This window comes from Amia ocellicauda, unplaced genomic scaffold, assembly GCF_036373705.1.
Source record: "Amia ocellicauda isolate fAmiCal2 unplaced genomic scaffold, fAmiCal2.hap1 HAP1_SCAFFOLD_211, whole genome shotgun sequence".
NCBI classification, from domain to species: domain Eukaryota; kingdom Metazoa; phylum Chordata; class Actinopteri; order Amiiformes; family Amiidae; genus Amia; species Amia ocellicauda.
The window spans coordinates 35,587-52,973 of NW_027102774.1; the positions used below are offsets into that span (position 1 = coordinate 35,587).

The 17,387-nt window shown below is 46.7% G+C and overlaps 16 non-coding genes and 31 pseudogenes across 16 annotated transcripts; all 47 read right to left on the reverse strand.

The window, feature by feature from the left end:
* Nucleotides 1-206: 206 nt before the first annotated feature.
* Nucleotides 207-325, reverse strand: LOC136725333 (5S ribosomal RNA). The gene has a single exon (XR_010807537.1). It is a non-coding gene; the product is annotated as a 5S ribosomal RNA (ribosomal RNA).
* Nucleotides 326-550: 225 nt separating this feature from the next.
* Nucleotides 551-669, reverse strand: LOC136725294 (5S ribosomal RNA). The gene has a single exon (XR_010807533.1). It is a non-coding gene; the product is annotated as a 5S ribosomal RNA (ribosomal RNA).
* Nucleotides 670-878: 209 nt separating this feature from the next.
* Nucleotides 879-997, reverse strand: LOC136725342 (5S ribosomal RNA). The gene has a single exon (XR_010807545.1). It is a non-coding gene; the product is annotated as a 5S ribosomal RNA (ribosomal RNA).
* A 224-nt stretch (nt 998-1,221) lies between these two features.
* On the reverse strand, nt 1,222-1,340 carry LOC136725296 (uncharacterized; annotated as a pseudogene).
* Nucleotides 1,341-1,541: 201 nt separating this feature from the next.
* Nucleotides 1,542-1,660, reverse strand: LOC136725311 (uncharacterized; annotated as a pseudogene).
* A 216-nt stretch (nt 1,661-1,876) lies between these two features.
* On the reverse strand, nt 1,877-1,995 carry LOC136725365 (uncharacterized; annotated as a pseudogene).
* A 209-nt stretch (nt 1,996-2,204) lies between these two features.
* LOC136725335 (5S ribosomal RNA) lies at nt 2,205-2,323 on the reverse strand. Its single transcript, XR_010807539.1, has one exon. It is a non-coding gene; the product is annotated as a 5S ribosomal RNA (ribosomal RNA).
* A 211-nt stretch (nt 2,324-2,534) lies between these two features.
* On the reverse strand, nt 2,535-2,653 carry LOC136725352 (uncharacterized; annotated as a pseudogene).
* Nucleotides 2,654-2,881: 228 nt separating this feature from the next.
* Nucleotides 2,882-3,000, reverse strand: LOC136725330 (uncharacterized; annotated as a pseudogene).
* Nucleotides 3,001-3,208: 208 nt separating this feature from the next.
* Nucleotides 3,209-3,327, reverse strand: LOC136725359 (uncharacterized; annotated as a pseudogene).
* Nucleotides 3,328-3,537: 210 nt separating this feature from the next.
* Nucleotides 3,538-3,656, reverse strand: LOC136725367 (uncharacterized; annotated as a pseudogene).
* Nucleotides 3,657-3,877: 221 nt separating this feature from the next.
* On the reverse strand, nt 3,878-3,996 carry LOC136725317 (uncharacterized; annotated as a pseudogene).
* Nucleotides 3,997-4,207: 211 nt separating this feature from the next.
* Nucleotides 4,208-4,326, reverse strand: LOC136725373 (uncharacterized; annotated as a pseudogene).
* A 209-nt stretch (nt 4,327-4,535) lies between these two features.
* Nucleotides 4,536-4,654, reverse strand: LOC136725363 (uncharacterized; annotated as a pseudogene).
* A 220-nt stretch (nt 4,655-4,874) lies between these two features.
* Nucleotides 4,875-4,993, reverse strand: LOC136725341 (5S ribosomal RNA). The gene has a single exon (XR_010807544.1). It is a non-coding gene; the product is annotated as a 5S ribosomal RNA (ribosomal RNA).
* Nucleotides 4,994-5,201: 208 nt separating this feature from the next.
* LOC136725339 (5S ribosomal RNA) lies at nt 5,202-5,320 on the reverse strand. Its single transcript, XR_010807542.1, has one exon. It is a non-coding gene; the product is annotated as a 5S ribosomal RNA (ribosomal RNA).
* Nucleotides 5,321-5,539: 219 nt separating this feature from the next.
* Nucleotides 5,540-5,658, reverse strand: LOC136725382 (uncharacterized; annotated as a pseudogene).
* A 216-nt stretch (nt 5,659-5,874) lies between these two features.
* On the reverse strand, nt 5,875-5,993 carry LOC136725315 (uncharacterized; annotated as a pseudogene).
* Nucleotides 5,994-6,203: 210 nt separating this feature from the next.
* LOC136725306 (uncharacterized) lies at nt 6,204-6,322 on the reverse strand (annotated as a pseudogene).
* Nucleotides 6,323-6,538: 216 nt separating this feature from the next.
* On the reverse strand, nt 6,539-6,657 carry LOC136725366 (5S ribosomal RNA). The gene has a single exon (XR_010807554.1). It is a non-coding gene; the product is annotated as a 5S ribosomal RNA (ribosomal RNA).
* A 208-nt stretch (nt 6,658-6,865) lies between these two features.
* LOC136725309 (uncharacterized) lies at nt 6,866-6,984 on the reverse strand (annotated as a pseudogene).
* A 210-nt stretch (nt 6,985-7,194) lies between these two features.
* Nucleotides 7,195-7,313, reverse strand: LOC136725379 (uncharacterized; annotated as a pseudogene).
* A 216-nt stretch (nt 7,314-7,529) lies between these two features.
* On the reverse strand, nt 7,530-7,648 carry LOC136725376 (uncharacterized; annotated as a pseudogene).
* A 216-nt stretch (nt 7,649-7,864) lies between these two features.
* LOC136725302 (uncharacterized) lies at nt 7,865-7,983 on the reverse strand (annotated as a pseudogene).
* A 209-nt stretch (nt 7,984-8,192) lies between these two features.
* Nucleotides 8,193-8,311, reverse strand: LOC136725350 (5S ribosomal RNA). Its single transcript, XR_010807552.1, has one exon. It is a non-coding gene; the product is annotated as a 5S ribosomal RNA (ribosomal RNA).
* A 219-nt stretch (nt 8,312-8,530) lies between these two features.
* Nucleotides 8,531-8,649, reverse strand: LOC136725332 (uncharacterized; annotated as a pseudogene).
* Nucleotides 8,650-8,865: 216 nt separating this feature from the next.
* On the reverse strand, nt 8,866-8,983 carry LOC136725305 (uncharacterized; annotated as a pseudogene).
* Nucleotides 8,984-9,194: 211 nt separating this feature from the next.
* LOC136725343 (5S ribosomal RNA) lies at nt 9,195-9,313 on the reverse strand. Its single transcript, XR_010807546.1, has one exon. It is a non-coding gene; the product is annotated as a 5S ribosomal RNA (ribosomal RNA).
* Nucleotides 9,314-9,533: 220 nt separating this feature from the next.
* On the reverse strand, nt 9,534-9,652 carry LOC136725361 (uncharacterized; annotated as a pseudogene).
* A 219-nt stretch (nt 9,653-9,871) lies between these two features.
* LOC136725299 (uncharacterized) lies at nt 9,872-9,990 on the reverse strand (annotated as a pseudogene).
* Nucleotides 9,991-10,547: 557 nt separating this feature from the next.
* LOC136725338 (5S ribosomal RNA) lies at nt 10,548-10,665 on the reverse strand. The gene has a single exon (XR_010807541.1). It is a non-coding gene; the product is annotated as a 5S ribosomal RNA (ribosomal RNA).
* Nucleotides 10,666-11,209: 544 nt separating this feature from the next.
* Nucleotides 11,210-11,327, reverse strand: LOC136725364 (uncharacterized; annotated as a pseudogene).
* Nucleotides 11,328-11,538: 211 nt separating this feature from the next.
* Nucleotides 11,539-11,657, reverse strand: LOC136725344 (5S ribosomal RNA). Its single transcript, XR_010807547.1, has one exon. It is a non-coding gene; the product is annotated as a 5S ribosomal RNA (ribosomal RNA).
* Nucleotides 11,658-11,877: 220 nt separating this feature from the next.
* LOC136725362 (uncharacterized) lies at nt 11,878-11,996 on the reverse strand (annotated as a pseudogene).
* Nucleotides 11,997-12,216: 220 nt separating this feature from the next.
* LOC136725340 (5S ribosomal RNA) lies at nt 12,217-12,335 on the reverse strand. Its single transcript, XR_010807543.1, has one exon. It is a non-coding gene; the product is annotated as a 5S ribosomal RNA (ribosomal RNA).
* Nucleotides 12,336-12,555: 220 nt separating this feature from the next.
* On the reverse strand, nt 12,556-12,674 carry LOC136725346 (5S ribosomal RNA). Its single transcript, XR_010807549.1, has one exon. It is a non-coding gene; the product is annotated as a 5S ribosomal RNA (ribosomal RNA).
* Nucleotides 12,675-12,886: 212 nt separating this feature from the next.
* Nucleotides 12,887-13,005, reverse strand: LOC136725328 (uncharacterized; annotated as a pseudogene).
* A 209-nt stretch (nt 13,006-13,214) lies between these two features.
* LOC136725308 (uncharacterized) lies at nt 13,215-13,333 on the reverse strand (annotated as a pseudogene).
* A 556-nt stretch (nt 13,334-13,889) lies between these two features.
* Nucleotides 13,890-14,008, reverse strand: LOC136725313 (uncharacterized; annotated as a pseudogene).
* Nucleotides 14,009-14,218: 210 nt separating this feature from the next.
* Nucleotides 14,219-14,337, reverse strand: LOC136725368 (uncharacterized; annotated as a pseudogene).
* Nucleotides 14,338-14,552: 215 nt separating this feature from the next.
* Nucleotides 14,553-14,671, reverse strand: LOC136725329 (uncharacterized; annotated as a pseudogene).
* Nucleotides 14,672-14,897: 226 nt separating this feature from the next.
* LOC136725348 (5S ribosomal RNA) lies at nt 14,898-15,016 on the reverse strand. Its single transcript, XR_010807550.1, has one exon. It is a non-coding gene; the product is annotated as a 5S ribosomal RNA (ribosomal RNA).
* Nucleotides 15,017-15,225: 209 nt separating this feature from the next.
* Nucleotides 15,226-15,344, reverse strand: LOC136725337 (5S ribosomal RNA). The gene has a single exon (XR_010807540.1). It is a non-coding gene; the product is annotated as a 5S ribosomal RNA (ribosomal RNA).
* Nucleotides 15,345-15,568: 224 nt separating this feature from the next.
* LOC136725320 (uncharacterized) lies at nt 15,569-15,687 on the reverse strand (annotated as a pseudogene).
* A 215-nt stretch (nt 15,688-15,902) lies between these two features.
* On the reverse strand, nt 15,903-16,021 carry LOC136725372 (uncharacterized; annotated as a pseudogene).
* A 218-nt stretch (nt 16,022-16,239) lies between these two features.
* LOC136725300 (5S ribosomal RNA) lies at nt 16,240-16,358 on the reverse strand. The gene has a single exon (XR_010807534.1). It is a non-coding gene; the product is annotated as a 5S ribosomal RNA (ribosomal RNA).
* A 216-nt stretch (nt 16,359-16,574) lies between these two features.
* On the reverse strand, nt 16,575-16,693 carry LOC136725304 (uncharacterized; annotated as a pseudogene).
* Nucleotides 16,694-17,387: the final 694 nt, after the last annotated feature.

Genomic DNA, 17,387 nt, shown 5'->3' on the forward strand with positions numbered 1-17,387 from the left:
GATGCCTGGCTGCATGATGTCTCTTAAAGGCTGGCGGGTATTGACGGAACTGCCAGCAAAAAAAAAAAGAAAAATAGAGGGAAATATACCAGTGCAGCAAAGGGTGTTGAAAGTAGCCGGGTACGTGTACAATTCTTCAATTATATCTCCTGGAGACAGAAAGAGAGTATTAAGAGCTACGATGAAGTTACCCAGGAGACGTAAAAAGCTTGCAGCACCTGGTATTTCTAGGAGGTCTCCCATCCAAGTACTGACCAGGCCCTGCCCCGTTTAGCTTCCGAGATCTGACGAGATCGGGCGCATTCAGGACGGTGTGGCCACAAGCCGAAAGGCCTGGCTGCATGATGTCTCTTAAAGGTTGGCGGGTATTGACGGAACTTCCAGCAAAAAAAAAAAAGAAAAAAAGAAAAAAGAAAAATGGATGGAAAAATATCAGTGCAGCAAAGGGTGTTGACAGTAGCTGGATACGTGTACAATACTTCAATTATATCTCCTCCAGACAGAGAGAGAGTATTAAGAGCTACGATGAAGTTACCCAGGAGACGTAAAAAGCTTGCAGCACCTGGTATTTCTAGGAGGTCTCCCATCCAAGTACTGACCAGGCCCTGCCCCGTTTAGCTTCCGAGATCTGACGGGATCGGGCGCGTTCAGGACGGTGTGGCCGCAAGCCTAGATGCCTGGCTGCATGATGTCTCTTAAAGGCTGGCGGGTATTGACGGAACTGCCAGCAAAAAAAAAAAGAAAAATAGAGGGAAATATACCAGTGCAGCAAAGGGTGTTGAAAGTAGCCGGGTACGTGTACAATTCTTCAATTATATCTCCTGGAGACAGAAAGAGAGTATTAAGAGCTACGATGAAGTCACCCAGGAGACGTAAAAAGCTTGCAGCACCTGGTATTTCTAGGAGGTCTCCCATCCAAATACTGACCAGGCCCTGCCCCGTTTAGCTTCCGAGATCTGACGAGATCGGGCGCATTCAGGACGGTGTGGCCACAAGCCGAAAGGCCTGGCTGCATGATGTCTCTTAAAGGTTGGCGGGTATTGACGGAACTTCCTGCAAAAAAAAAAAAGAAAAAAAGAAAAAAGAAAAATGGATGGAAAAATATCAGTGCAGCAAAGGGTGTTGACAGTAGCTGGATACGTGTACAATACTTCAATTATATCTCCTCCAGACAGAGAGAGAGTATTAAGAGCTACGATAAAGTTACCCAGGAGACGTAAAAGCTTGCAGCACTAGGTATTTCCAGGAGGTCTCACAATCAAGTACTGACCAGGTCCTGCCCCGTTTAGCTTCCGAGATCTGACGAGATCGGGCGCGTTCAGGATGGTGTGGCCGCAAGCCGAGATGCCTGGCTGCATGATGTCTCTTAAAGGCTGGCGGGTATTGACGGAACTGCCAGCAAAGAAAAATAGAGGGAAAAATACCAGTGCAGCAAAGGGTGTTGAAAGTAGCCGGGTACGTGTACAATTCTTCAATTATATATTCTCCAGACAGAAAGAGAGTATTAAGAGCAACGATGAAGTTCCCCAGGAGATGTAAAAAGCTGGCAGCACCTGGTATTTCCAGACGATCTCCCATCCAAGTACTGATCAGGTCCTGCCCCGTTTAGCTTCCGAGATCTGACGAGATCAGGCGCGTTCAGGACAATGTGGCCGCAAGCCAAGAGGCCTGGCTGCATGATGTCTGTTAAAGGCTGGCGGGTATTGACGGAACTTCCAGAAATAATAATAAAGAAAAAGAAAAATGGAGGGAAAAATATCAGTGCAGCAATGGGTGTTGAAAGTAACCGGGTACGTGTACAATACTTCAATTATATCTCCTCCAGACAGAAAGAGAGTATTAAGAGCTACGATAAACTTACCCAGCAGACGTAAAAAGCTTGCAGCACCTGGTATTTCCAGGAGGTCTCCCATCCAAGTACTGACCAGGCCCTGCCCCATTCAGTTTCCGAGATCTGACGAGATCGGGCGCGTTCAGGATGGTGTGGCCGCAAGCCGAGATCCTGGCTGCATGATGTCTCTTAAAGGCTGGCGGGTATTGACGGAACTGCCAGCAAAAAAAAAAAAGAGAAATGGAGGGAGAAATACAAGTGCAGCAAAGGGTGTTGAAAGTAGCCGGGTACGTGTACAATACTTGAATTATATCTCCTCCAGACAGAAAGAGAGTATTAAGAGCTACGATGAAGTTACCCAGGTGACGTAAAAAGCTTGCAGCACCTGGTATTTCTAGGAGGTCTCCCATCCAAGTACTGACCAGGCCCTGCCCCGTTTAGCTTCCGAGATCTGACGAGATCGGGCGCATTCAGGACGGTGTGGCCACAAGCCGAGAGGCCTGGCTGCATGATGTCTCTTAAAGGTTGGCGGGTATTGACGGAACTTCCAGCAAAAAAAAAAAAAGAAAAATGGATGGAAAAATATCAGTGCAGCAAAGGGTGTTGACAGTAGCTGGGTACGTGTACAATACTTCAATTATATGTCTTCGAGACAGATAGAGAGTATTAAGAGCTACGATGAAGTTTCACAGGAGACGTTAAAAGCTTGCAGCACCAGGTATTTCCTGGAGGTCTCCCATCCAAGTACTGATCAGGCCCTGCCCCGTTTAGCTTCCGAGATCTGACGAGATCGGGCGCGTTCAGGACAATGTGGCCGCAAGCCAAGAGGCCTGGCTGCATGATGTCTCTTATAGGCTGGCGGGTATTGACGGAACTTCCAGCAAAAAAAAAAAAAAAAAAAAAAAAGAAAAAGAAAAATGGAGGGAAAAATATCAGTGCAGTAATGGGTTTTGAAAGTAGCCGGGTACGTGTACAACTCTTCAATTATATCTCCTCCAGACAGAAAGAGAGAATTAAGAGCTACGATGAAGTTACCCAGGAGACGTTAAAAGTTTGCAGCACCTCGTATTTCCAGAAGGTCACCCATAAAAGTACTGACCAGGCCCTGCCCCGTTTAAATTCTGAGATCTGACGAGACCGGGCGCGTTCAGGACGGTGTGGCCGCAAGCCGAGATGCCTGGCTGCATGATGTCTCTTAAAGGCTGGCGGGTATTGACGGAACTGCCAGCAATAAAAAAAAGAGAAATGGAGGGAGAAATACCAGTGCAGCAAAGGGTGTTGAAAGTAGCCGGGTACGTGTACAATACTTGAATTATATCTCCTCCAGACAGAAAGAGAGTATTAAGAGCTACGATGAAGTTACCCAGGAGACGTAAAAGCTTGCAGCACCAGGTATTTCCAGGAGGTCTCACATTCAAGTACTGACCAGGTCCTGCCCCGTTTAGCTTCCGAGATCTGACGAGATCGGGCGCGTTCAGGATGGTGTGGCCGCAAGCCAAGACGCCTGGCTGCATGATGTCTCTTAAAGGCTGGCGGGTATTGACGGAACTGCCAGCAAAAAAAAAAAAGAAAAATAGAGGGAAAAATACCAGTGCAGCAAAGGCTGATGAAAGTAGCCGGGTACGTGTACAATTCCTCAATTATAACACCTCCAGAGAGATAGAGAGTATTAAGAGCTACGATTAAGTTTCCCAGGAGACGTAAAAAGCTTGCAGCACCAGGTATTTCCTGGAGGTCTCCCATCCAAGTACTGATCAGGCCCTGCCCCGTTTAGCTTCCGAGATCTAACGAGATCAGGCGCGTTCAGGACAATGTGGCCGCAAGCCAAGAGGCCTGGCTGCATGATGTCTCTTAAAGGCTGGCGGGTATTGACGGAACTTCCAACAGAAAAAAAAAAAAAAAAAAAAAGAAAAATGGAGGGAAAAATATCAGTGCAGCAAAGGCTGTTGAAAGAAGCCGGGTACGTGTACAATTCTTCAATTATATCTCCTCCAGATTGAAAGAGAGAATTAAGAGCTACGATGAAGTTACCCAGGAGACGTAAAAAGTTTGCAGCACCTCGTATTTCCAGAAGGTCACCCATAAAAGTACTGACCAGGCCCTGCCCCGTTTAAATTCCGATATCTGACGAGATCGGGCGCGTTCAGGACGGTGTGGCCGCAAGCCGAGAGGCCTGGCTGCATGATGTCTCTTAATGGCTGGCGGGTATTGACGGAACTTCCAGCAAAAAAAAAAAAAAGAAAAATGGATGGAAAAATATCAGTGCAGCAAAGGCTGTTGAAAGTAGCCGTGTACGTGTACAATACTTCAATTATATCTCCTCCAGACAGAAAGAGAGTACTAAGAGCTACGATGAAGTTACCCAGGAGACAAAAAAGCTTGCAGCACCAGGTATTTCCAGGAGGTCACCCATCCAAGTACTGACCAGGCCGTGCCCCTTTTACCTTCCGAGATCTGACGAGATCGGGGGCGTTCAGGACGGTGTGGCTGCAAGCCAAGAGGCCGGGCTGCATGATGTCTCTTAATGGTTGGCGGGTTTTGACGGAACATCCAGCAAAAAAAAAAAGAGAAATGGAGGGAGAAATACCAGTGCAGCAAAGGGTGTTGAAAGTAGCCAGGTACGTGTACAATTCTTCAATTATATCTCCTGCAGACAGAAAGAGAGTATTAAGAGCTACGATGAAGTTACCCAGGAGACGTAAAAAGCTTGCAGCACCTGATATTTCTAGGAGGTCAGCCATCCAAGTACTGACCAGGCCCTGCCCCGTTTAGCTTCCGAGATCTTACGAGATCGGGCGCATTCAGGACGGTGTGGCCACAAGCCGAGAGGCCTGGCTGCATGATGTCTCTTAAAGGTTGGCGGGTATTGATGGAACTTCCAGCAAAAAAAAAAAAAAAAAAAAAAAGAAAAATGGATGGAAAAATATCAGTGCAGCAAAGGCTGTTAAAAGTAGCCGTGTACGTGTACAATACTTCAATTATATCTCCTCCAGACAGAAAGAGAGTACTAAGAGCTACGATGAAGTTACCCAGGAGACAAAAAAGCTTGCAGCACCAGGTATTTCCAGGAGGTCACCCATCCAAGTACTGACCAGGCCCTGCCCCTTTTACCTTCCGAGATCTGACGAGATCGGGGGCGTTCAGGACGGTGTGGCCGCAAGCCAAGAGGCCTGGCTGCATGATGTCTCTTAAAGGTTGGCGGATATTGACGAACTTCCAGCAAAAAAAAAAAAGAAAAATGGAGGGAAAAATATCAGTGCAGCAAAGGCTGTTGAAAGTAGCCGTGTACGTGTACAATACTTCAATTATATCTCCTCCAGACAGAAAGAGAGTACTAAGAGCTACGATGAAGTTACCCAGGAGACAAAAAAGCTTGCAGCACCAGGTATTTCCAGGAGGTCACCCATCCAAGTACTGACCAGGCCCTGCCCCTTTTACCTTCCGAGATCTGACGAGATCGGGCGCGTTCAGGATGGTGTGGCCGCAAGCCGAGACGCCTGGCTGCATGATGTCTCTTAAAGGCTGGCGGGTATTGACGGAACTTCCAGCAAAAAAAAAACAAAAATAAAAGGAAAATGGAGGGAAAAATATCAGTGCAGGAAAGGGTGTTGAAAGTAGCTGGGTACGTGTACAATACTTCAATTATATCTCCTCCAGACAGATAGAGAGTATTAAGAGCTACGATAAAGTTACCCAGGAGACGTAAAAAGCTTGCAGCACCTGGTATTTCCAGGAGGTCACCCAACCAAGTACTGACCAGACCCTGCCCCGTTTTGCTTCCGAGATATGATGAGATCAGGCGCGTTCAGGACGGTGTGGCCGCAAGCCAAGAGACCTGGCTGCAGGACGTCTCTTAAAGGCTGGCAAGTATTGACGGAATTTCCAGCAAAAAAAAAAAAAAAAAAAGAAAAATGGATGGAAAAATATCAGTGCAGCAAAGGATGTTGACAGTAGCTGGGTACGTGTACAATACTTCAATTATATCTCCTCCAGACAGATAGAGAGTATTAAGAGCTACGATAAAGTTACCCAGGAGACGTAAAAGCTTGCAGCACCAGGTATTTCCAGGAGGTCTCACATTCATGTACTGACCAGGTCCTGCCCCGTTTAGCTTCCAAGATCTGACGAGATCGGGCGAGTTCAGGATGGTGTGGCCGCAAGCCGAGATGCCTGGCTGCATGATGTCTCTTAAAGGCTGGCGGGTATTGACGGAACTGCCAGCAAAAAAAAAAAAGAAAAATAGAGGGAAATATACCAGTGCAGCACAGGGTGTTGAAAGTAGCCGGGTACGTGTACAATTCTTCAATTATATCTCCTGGAGAAAGAAAGAGAGTATTAAGAGCTACGATGAAGTTACCCAGGAGACGTAAAAAGCTTGCAGCACCTGGTATTTCCAGGAGGTCACACATCCAAGTACTGACCAGGCCCTGCCCCGTTTAGCTTCCGAAATCTGATATGATCGGGCGCGTTCAGGACAGTGTGACTACAAGCCAAGAGGCCTGGCTGCATGATGTCTCTTAAAGGCTGGCGGATATTGACGGAACTTCCAGCAAAAAAATAAAATAAAAAGAAAAATGGAGGGAAAAATATCAGTGCAGCAAAGGGTGTTGAAAGTAGCCTAGTACGTGTACAATTCTTCAATTATATCTCCTGGAGACAGAAAGAGAGTATTAAGAGCTACGATGAAGTTACCCAGGAGACGTAAAAGGCTTGCAGCACCTGGTATTTCAAGGAGGTCTCCCATCCAAGTACTGACCAGGCCCTGCCCCGTTTAGCTTCCGAGATCTGACGAGATCGGGCGCATTCAGGACGGTGTGGCCGCAAGCCAAGAGGCCTGGCTGCATGATGTCTCTTAAAGGTTGGCGGGTATTGACGGAACTTCCAGCAAAAAAAAAAAAAATAATGGATGGAAAAATATCAGTGCAGTAAAGGGTGTTGACAGTAGCTGGGTACGTGTACAATACTTCAATTATAACTCCTCCAGACAGATAGAGAGTATTAAGAGCTACGATAAAGTTACCCAGGAGACGTAAAAGCTTGCAGCACGAGGTATTTCCAGGAGGTCTCACATTCATGTACTGACCAGGTCCTGCCCCGTTTAGCTTCCGAGATCTGACGAGATCGGGCGCGTTCAGGATGGTGTGGCCGCAAGCCGAGATGCCTGGCTGCATGATGTCTCTTAAAGGCTGGCGGGTGTTGACGGAACTGCCAGCAAAAAAAAAAAAGAAAAATAGAGGGAAATATACCAGTGCAGCAAAGGGTGTTGAAAGTAGCCGGGTACGTGTACAATTCTTCAATTATATCTCCTGGAGACAGAAAGAGAGAATTAAGAGCTACGATGAAGTTACCCAGGAGACGTAAAAAGCTTGCAGCACCTGGTATTTCCAGGAGGTCTCCCATCCAAGTACTGAGCAGGCCCTGCCCCGTTTAGCTTCCGAAATCTGATATGATCGGGCGCGTTCAGGACGGTGTGACTACAAGCCAAGAGGCCTGGCTGCATGATGTCTCTTAAAGGCTGGCGGATATTGACGGAACTTCCAGCAAAAAAATAAAATTAAAAGAAAAATGGAGGGAAAAATATCAGTGCAGCAAAGGGTGTTGAAAGTAGCCTAGTACGTGTACAATTCTTCAATTTTATCTCCTCCAGACAGAAAGAGAGTATTAAGAGCTACGATGAAGTTACCCAGGAGACGTAAAAGGCTTGCAGCACCTGGTATTTCTCGGAGGTCTCCCATCCAAGTACTGACCAGGCCCTGCCCCGTTTAGCTTCCGAGATCTGACGAGATCTGGCGCATTCAGGACGCTGTGGCCGCAAGCCGAGAGACCTGGCTGCATGATGTCTCTTAAAGGTTGGCGGGTATTGACGGAACTTCCAGCAAAAAAAAAAAAAAAAAAAGAAAAATGGATGGAAAAATATCAGTGCAGCAAAGGGTGTTGACAGTAGCTGGATACGTGTACAATACTTCAATTATATCTCCTCCAGACAGAGAGAGAGTATTAAGAGCTACGATAAAGTTACCCAGGAGACGTAAAAGCTTGCAGCACTAGGTATTTCCAGGAGGTCTCTCATTCATGTACTGACCAGGTCCTGCCCCGTTTAGCTTCCGAGATCTGACGAGATCGGGCGCATTCAGGATGGTGTGGCCGCAAGCCGAGATGCCTGGCTGCATGATGTCTCTTAAAGGCTGGCGGGTATTGACGGAACTGCCAGCAAAAAAAAAAAGAAAAATAGAGGGAAATATACCAGTGCAGCAAAGGGTGTTGAAAGTAGCCGGGTACGTGTACAATTCTTCAATTATATCTCCTGGAGACAGAAAGAGAGTCTTAAGAGCTACGATGAAGTTACCCAGGAGACGTAAAAAGCTTGCAGCACCTGGTATTTCTAGGAGGTTTCCCATCCAAGTACTGAACAGGCCCTGCCCCGTTTAGCTTCCGAGATCTGACGAGATCGGGCGCATTCAGGACGGTGTGGCCACAAGCCGAAAGGCCTGGCTGCATGATGTCTCTTAAAGGTTGGCGGGTATTGACGGAACTTCCAGCAAAAAAAAATAAAAAAAAAATAGAAAAATGGAGGGAAATATATCAGTGCAGGAAAGGGTGTTGAAAGTAGCCGGGTACATGTACAATTCTTCAATTATATCTCCTGCAGACTGAAAGAGAGTATTAAGAGCTACGATAAAGTTACCCAGGAGACGTAAAAGCTTGCAGCACCTGTTATTTCCAGGAGGTCTCACATTCAAGTACTGACCAGGTCCTGCCCCGTTTAGCTTCCGAGATCTGACGATATCATGCGCATTCAGGACGGTGTGGCCGAAAGCCGAGAGGCCCGGCTGCATGATGTCTCTTTAAGGCAGGCGGGTATTGACGGAACTTCCAGCAAAAAAAAAAAGAAAAAAGAAAAATGGAGGGAAAAATATCAGTGCAGCAAAGGGTTTTGAAAGTAGCCGGGTACGTGTACAATTCTTCAATAATATCTCCTACAGACTGAAAGAGAGTATTAAGCGCTATGATGAAGTTACCCAGGAGATGTAAAAAGCTTCCAGCACCTGGTATTTCCAGGAGGTCACCCATCCAAGTACTGACCAGGCCCTGCCCCGTTAGCTTCCGAGATCTGATGATATCGGGCGCGTTCAGGACGGTGTGGCCGCAAGCCAAGAGGCCTGGCTGCATGATGTCTCTTAAAGGCTGGCGGGTATTGACGGAACTTCCAGCAAAAAAAAAAAATGGAAAATGGAGGGAAAAATATCAGTGCAGCAAAGGCTGTTGAAAGTAGCCGGGTACGTGTACAATACTTCAATTATATCTCCTCCAGACAGATAGAGAGTATTAAGAGCTACGATGAAGTTTCCCAGGAGACGTAAAAAGCTTGCAGCACCAGGTATTTCCAGGAGGTCTCCCATCCAAGTACTGACGAGGCCCTGCCCCGTTTAGCTTCCGAGATCTGACGAGATCGGGCGTGTTCAGGACGGTGTGGCCGCAAGCCAAGAGGCCTGGCTGCATGATGTCTCTTAAAGGCTGGCGGGTATTGACGGAACTTCCAGCAAAAAATAAAAAAGAAATAAATAGAAAAATGGAGGGAAAAATATCAGTGCAGGACAGGGTGTTGAAAGTAGCCGGGTACATGTACAATTCTTCAATTATATCTCCTCCAGACAGATAGAGAGTATTAAGAGCTACGATAAAGTTACCCAGGAGACGTAAAAGCTTGCAGCACCAGGTATTTCCAGGAGGTCTCACATTCAAGTACTGACCAGGTCCTGCCCCGTTTAGCTTCCGAGATCTGACGAGATCGGGCGCGTTCAGGACGGTGTGGCCGCAAGCCGAGATGTCTGGCTGCATGATGTCTCTTAAAGGCTGGCGGGTATTGACGGAATTTCCAGCAAAAAAAAAAAAAAAAAAAATAGAAAAATGGAGGGAAAAATATCAGTGCAGGAAAGGGTGTTGAAAGTAGCCGGGTACGTGTACAATTCTTCAATTATATCTCCTGGAGACAGAAAGAGAGTATTAAGAGCTACGATAAAGTTACCCAGGAGACGTGAAAGCTTGCAGCACCAGGTATTTCCAGGAGGTCTCACATTCATGTACCGACCAGGTCCTGCCCCGTTTAGCTTCCGAGATCTGACGAGATCGGGCGCGTTCAGGATGGTGTGGCCGCAAGCCGAGATGCCTGGCTGCATGATGTCTCTTAAAGGCTGGCGGGTATTGACGGAACTGCCAGCCAAAAAAAAAAAGAAAAATAGAGGGAAATATACCAGTGCAGCAAAGGGTGTTGAAAGTAGCCGGGTACGTGTACAATTCTTCAATTATATATTCTCCAGACAGAAAGAGATTATTAAGAGCTACGATGAAGTTCCCCAGGAGACGTAAAAAGCTGGCAGCACCTGGTATTTCCAGAAGATCTCCCATCCAAGTACTGACCAGGTCCTGCCCCATTTAGTTTTTGAGATCTTCCGAGATCGGGCGCGTTCAGGACTGTGTGTCCGCAAACCGAGAGGCCTGGTAGCATGATGTCTCTTAAAGGCTGGCGGGTATTGACGGAACGTCCAGCAAAAAAATAAAAAAAAATAAAAAAAAAATAGAAAAATGGAGGGAAATATATCAGTGCAGGAAAGGGTTTTGAAAGTAGCCGGGTACGTGTACAATTCTTCAATTATATCTCCTGCAGACTGAAAGAGAGTATTAAGAGCTATGATGAAGTTACCCAGGAGACGTAAAAAGCTTGCAGCACCTGGTATTTCCAGGAGGTCACCCATCCAAGTACTGACCAGGCCCTGCCCCGTTAGCTTCCGAGATCTGATGAGATCGGGCGCGTTCAGGACGGTGTGGCCGCAAGCCAAGAGGCCTGGCTGCATGATGTCTCTTAAAGGCTGGCGGGTATTGACGGAACTTCCAGCAAAAAAAAAAAATGGAAAATGGAGGAAAAATATCAGTGCAGCAAAGGCTGTTGAAAGTAGCCGGGTACGTGTACAGTTCTTCAATTATATCTCCTGCAGACTGAAAGAGAGTATTAAGAGCTACGATAAAGTTACCCAGGAGACGTAAAAGCTTGCAGCACCTGTTATTTCCAGGAGGTCTCACATTCAAGTACAGACCAGGTCCTGCCCCGTTTAGCTTCCGAGATCTGACGATATCATGCGCATTCAGGACGGTGTGGCCGAAAGCCGAGAGGCCCGGCTGCATGATGTCTCTTTAAGGCTGGCGGGTATTGACGGAACTTCCAGCAAAAAAAAAAAGAAAAAAGAAAAATGGAGGGAAAAATATCAGTGCAGCAACGGGTTTTGAAAGTAGCCGGGTACGTGTACAATTCTTCAATAATATCTCCTACAGACTGAAAGAGAGTATTAAGAGCTATGATGAAGTTACCCAGGAGACGTAAAAAGCTTGCAGCACCTGGTATTTCCAGGAGGTCACCCATCCAAGTACTAACCAAGCCCTGCCCCGTTAGCTTCCGAAATCTGATGAGATCGGGCGCGTTTAGGACGGTGTGGCCGCAAGCCAAGAGGCCTGGCTGCATGATGTCTCTTAAAGGCTGGCGGGTATTGACGGAACTTCCAGCAAAAAAAAAAAAAGGAAAATGGAGGGAAAAATATCAGTGCAGCAAAGGCTGTTGAAAGTAGCCGGGTACGTGTACAATACTTCAATTATATCTCCTCCAGACAGATAGAGAGTATTAAGAGCTACGATGAAGTTTCCCAGGAGACGTAAAAAGCTTGCAGCACCAGGTATTTCCAGGAGGTCTCCCATCCAAGTACTGACGAGGCCCTGCCCCGTTTAGCTTCCGAGATCTGACGAGATCGGGCGTGTTCAGGACGGTGTGGCCGCAAGCCAAGAGGCCGGGCTGCATGATGTCTCTTAAAGGCTGGCGGGTATTGACGGAACTTCCAGCAAAAAATAAAAAATAAATAAATAGAAAAATGGAGGGAAAAATATCAGTGCAGGACAGGGTGTTGAAAGTAGCCGGGTACATGTACAATTCTTCAATTATATCTCCTCCAGACAGATAGAGAGTATTAAGAGCTACGATAAAGTTACCCAGGAGACGTAAAAGCTTGCAGCACCAGGTATTTCCAGGAGGTCTCACATTCAAGTACTGACCAGGTCCTGCCCCGTTTAGCTTCCGAGATCTGACGAGATCGGGCGCGTTCAGGACGGTGTGGCCGCAAGCCGAGATGTCTGGCTGCATGATGTCTCTTAAAGGCTGGCGGGTATTGACGGAATTTCCAGCAAAAAAAAAAAAAAAAAAAATAGAAAAATGGAGGGAAAAATATCAGTGCAGGAAAGGGTGTTGAAAGTAGCCGGGTACGTGTACAATTCTTCAATTATATCTCCTGGAGACAGAAAGAGAGTATTAAGAGCTACGATGAAGTTACCCAGGAGACGTAAAAGGCTTGCAGCACCTGGTATTTCTAGGAGGTCTCCCATCCAAGTACTGACCAGGCCCTGCGCCGTTTAGCTTCCGAGATCTGACGAGATCGGGCGCATTCAGGACGGTGTGGCCGCAAGCCGAGAGGCCTGGCTGCATGATGTCTCTTAAAGGTTGGCGGGTATTGACGGAACTTCCAGCAAAAAAAAAAAAAAAAAAAATAGAAAAATGGAGGGAAAAATATCAGTGCAGGAAAGGGTGTTGAAAGTAGCCGGGTACGTGTACAATTCTTCAATTATATCTCCTGGAGACAGATAGAGAGTATTAAGAGCTACGATGAAGTTACCCAGGAGACGTAAAAGGCTTGCAGCACCTGGTATTTCTAGGAGGTCTCCCATCCAAGTACTGACCAGGCCCTGCGCCGTTTAGCTTCCGAGATCTGACGAGATCGGGCGCAATCAGGACGGTGTGGCCGCAAGCCGAGAGGCCTGGCTGCATGATGTCTCTTAAAGGTTGGCGGGTATTGACGGAACTTCCAGCAAAAAAAAAAAAAAAGAAAAATGGATGGAAAAATATCAGTGCAGCAAAGGGTGTTGACAGTAGCTGGGTACGTGTACAATACTTCAATTATATCTCCTCCAGACAGATAGAGAGTATTAAGAGCTACGATAAAGTTACCCAGGAGACGTGAAAGCTTGCAGCACCAGGTATTTCCAGGAGGTCTCACATTCATGTACTGACCAGGTCCTGCCCCGTTTAGCTTCCAAGACCTGACGAGATCGGGCGAGTTCAGGATGGTGTGGCCGCAAGCCGAAAGTCCTGGCTGCATGATGTCTCTTAAAGGTTGGCGGGTATTGACGGAACTTCCAGCAAAAAAAAAAAAAAAAAATGGATGGAAAAATATCAGTGCAGCAAAGGGTGTTGACAGTAGCTGGGTACGTGTACAATACTTCAATTAAATCTCCTCCAGACAGATAGAGAGTATTAAGAGCTACGATAAAGTTACCCAGGAGACGTAAAAGCTTGCAGCACGAGGTATTTTCAGGAGGTCTCACATTCATGTACTGACCAGGTCCTGCCCCGTTTAGCTTCCGAGATCTGACGAGATCGGGCGCGTTCAGGATGGTGTGGCCGCAAGCCGAGATGCCTGGCTGCATGATGTCTCTTAAAGGCTGGCGGGTATTGACGGAACTGCCAGCCAAAAAAAAAAAGAAAAATAGAGGGAAATATACCAGTGCAGCAAAGGGTGTTGAAAGTAGCCGGGTACGTGTACAATTCTTTAATTATATATTCTCCAGACAGAAAGAGAGTATTAAGAGCTACGATGAAGTTCCCCAGGAGACGTAAAAAGCTGGCAGCACCTGGTATTTCCAGAAGATCTCCCATCAAAGTACTGACCAGGTCCTGCCCCATTTAGTTTTTGAGATCTTCCGAGATCGGGCGCGTTCAGGACTGTGTGTCCGCAAACCGAGAGGCCTGGTTGCATGATGTCTCTTAAAGGCTGGCGGGTATTGACGGAACGTCCAGCAAAAAAAAAAAAAAAAAAAAAAAAAAAAAGAAAAATGGATGGAAAAATATCAGTGCAGCAAAGGGTGTTGACAGTAGCTGGGTACGTGTACAATACTTCAATTATATCTCCTCCGGACAGATAGAGAGTATTAAGAGCTACGATGAAGTTCCCCAGGAGACGTAAAAAGCTGGCAGCACCTGGTATTTCCAGGAGGTCTCACATTTAAGTACTGACCAGGTCCTGCCCCGTTTAGCTTCCGAGATCTGACAGGATCGGGCGCGTTCAGGACGGTGCGGCCGCAAGCCGAGATGTCTGGCTGCATGATGTCTCTTAAAGACTGGCGGGTATTGATGGAACTGCCAGCAAAAAAAAAAAAGAAAAATAGAGGGAAATATACCAGTGCAGCAAAGGGTGTTGAAAGTAGCCGGGTACGTGTACAATTCTTCAATTATATCTCCTGGAGACAGAAAGAGAGTATTAAGAGCTACGATGAAGTTACCCAGGAGACGTAAAAAGCTTGCAGCACCTGGTATTTCTAGGAGGTCTCCCATCCAAGTACTGACCAGGCCCTGCACCGTTTAGCTTCCGAGATCTGACGAGATCGGGCGCATTCAGGACGGTGTGTCCACAAGCAGAAAGCCCTGGCTGCATGATGTCTCTTAAAGGTTGGCGGGTATTGACGGAACTTCCAGCAAAAAAAAAAAAAAAAAAAAAAAATGGATGGAAAAATATCAGTGCAGCAAAGGGTGTTGACAGTAGCTGGGTACGTGTACAATACTTCAATTATATCTCCTCCAGACAGATAGAGAGTATTAAGAGCTACGATAAAGTTACCCAGGAGACGTAAAAGCTTGCAGCACCAGGTATTTCCAGGAGGTCTCACATTCATGTACCGACCAGGTCCTGCCCCGTTTAGCTTCCAAGATCTGACGAGATCGGGCGAGTTCAGGATGGTGTGGCCGCAAGCCGAGACGCCTGGCTGCATGATGTCTCTTAAAGGTTGGCGGGTATTGACGGAACTTCCAGCAAAAAAAAAAAAACAAAAAAAGAAAAAAGAAAAATGGATGGAAAAATATCAGTGCAGCAAAAGGTGTTGACAGTAGCTGGATACGTGTACAATTCTTCAATTATATCTCCTGGAGACAGAAAGAGAGTATTAAGAGCTACGATGAAGTTACCCAGGAGACGTAAAAAGCTTGCAGCACCTGGCATTTCTAGGAGGTCTCCCATCCAAGTACTGACCAGGCCCTGCCCCGTTTAGCTTCCGAGATCTGACAAGATCGGGCGCGTTCAGGATGGTGTGGCCGCAAGCCGAGATGCCTGGCTGCATGATGTCTCTTAAAGGCTGGCGGGTATTGACGGAACTGCCAGCAAAAAAAAAAAGAAAAATAGAGGGAAATATACCAGTGCAGCAAAGGGTGTTGAAAGTAGCCGGGTACGTGTACAATTCTTCAATTATATCTCCTGGAGACAGAAAGAGAGTATTAAGAGCTACGATGAAGTTACCCAGGAGACGTAAAAAGCTTGCAGCACCTGGTATTTCTAGGAGGTCTCCCATCCAAGTACTGACCAGGCCCTGCCCCGTTTAGCTTCCGAGATCTGACGAGATCGGGCGCATTCAGGACGGTGTGGCCACAAGCCGAAAGGCCTGGCTGCATGATGTCTCTTAAAGGTTGGCGGGTATTGACGGAACTTCCAGCAAAAAAAAAAAAGAAAAAAAGAAAAAAGAAAAATGGATGGAAAAATATCAGTGCAGCAAAGGGTGTTGACAGTAGCTGGATACGTGTACAATACTTCAATTATATCTCCTCCAGACAAAGAGAGAGTATTAAGAGCTACGATAAAGTTACCCAGGAGACGTAAAAGCTTGCAGCACTAGGTATTTCCAGGAGGTCTCACTTTCATGTACTGACCAGGCCCTGCCCCGTTTAGCTTCCGAGATCTGACGAGATCAGGCGCATTCAGGACGGTGTGGCCGCAAGCCGAGAGGCCTGGCTGCATGTTGTCTCTTAAAGGTTGGCGGGTATTGACGGAACTTCCAGCAAAAAAAAAAAAAAAAAAGAAAAATGGATGGAAAAATATCAGTGCAGCAAATGGTGTTGACAGTAGCTGGGTACGTGTACAATACTTCAATTATATCTCCTCCAGACAGATAGAGAGTATTAAGAGCTACGATAAAGTTACCCAGGAGACGTAAAAGCTTGCAGCACCAGGTATTTCCAGGAGGTCTCACATTCATGTACTGACCAGGTCCTGCCCCGTTTAGCTTCCGAGATCTGACGAGATCGGGCGCGTTCAGGATGGTGTGGCCGCAAGCCGAGATGCCTGGCTGCATGATGTCTCTTAAAGGCTGGCGGGTATTGACGAATTTCCAGAAAAAAAAAAAAAAAAAAAATAGAAAAATGGAGGTAAAAATATCAGTGCAGGAAAGGGTGTTGAAAGTAGCCGGGTACGTGTACAATTCTTCAATTATATCTCCTGGAGACAGAAAGAGAGTATTAAGAGCTACGATGAAGTTACCCAGGAGACGTAAAAAGCTTGCAGCACCTGGTATTTCTAGGAGGTCTCCCATCCAAGTACTTACCAGGCCCTGCCCCGTTTAGCTTCCGAGATCTGACGAGATCGGGCGCATTCAGGACGGTGTGGCCACAAGCCGAAAGGCCTGGCTGCATGATGTCTCTTAAAGGTTGGCGGGTATTGACGGAACTTCCAGCAAAAAAAAATAAAAAAATAGAAAAATGGAGGGAAAAATATCAGTGCTGGAAAGGGTGTTGAAAGTAGCCGGGTACGTGTACAATTCTTCAATTATATCTCCTGCAGACTGAAAGAGAGTATTAAGAGCTACGATGAAGTTACCCAGGAGACGAAAAAGCTAGCAGCACCTGGTATTTCTAGGAGGTCTCCCATCCAAGTACTGACCAGGACCTGCCCCGTTTTGCTTCCGAGATCTGACGAGATCGGGCGCGTTCAGGACGGTGTGGCCTCAAGCCAAGAGGCCTGGCTGCATGATGTCTCTTAAAGGCTGGAGGGTATTGACGGAACTTCCAGCAAAAAAAAATGGATAAAGAAAAATGGAGGGAAAAATATCAGTGCAGCAATGGGTGTTGAAAGTAGCCGGGTACGTGTACAATACTTCAATTATATCTCCTCCAGACAGAAAGAGAGTATTAAGAGCTACGATGAACTCACCTAAAGGATTATTAGGAACACCATACTAATACTGTGTTTGACCCCCTTTCGCCTTCAGAACTGCTTTAATTCTACGTGGCATTGCTTCAACAAGGTGCTGAAAGCATTCTTTAGAAATGTTGGCCCATATTGATAGGATAGCATCTTGCAGTTGATGGAGATTTGTGGGATGCACATCCAGGGCACGAAGCTCCCGTTCCACCACATCCCAAAGATGCTCCATTGGGTTGAGATCTGGTGACTGTGGGGGCCAGTTTAGTACAGTGAACTCATTGTCATGTTCAAGAAACCAATTTGAAATGATTCGACCTTTGTGACATGGTGCATTATCCTGCTGGAAGTAGCCATCAGAGGATGGGTACATGGTGGTCAAAAAGGGATGGACATGGTCAGAAACAATGCTCAGGTAGGCCGTAGCATTTAAACGATGCCCAATTGGTACTAAGGGGCCTAAAGTGTGCCAAGAAGACATCCCCCACACCATTACACCACCA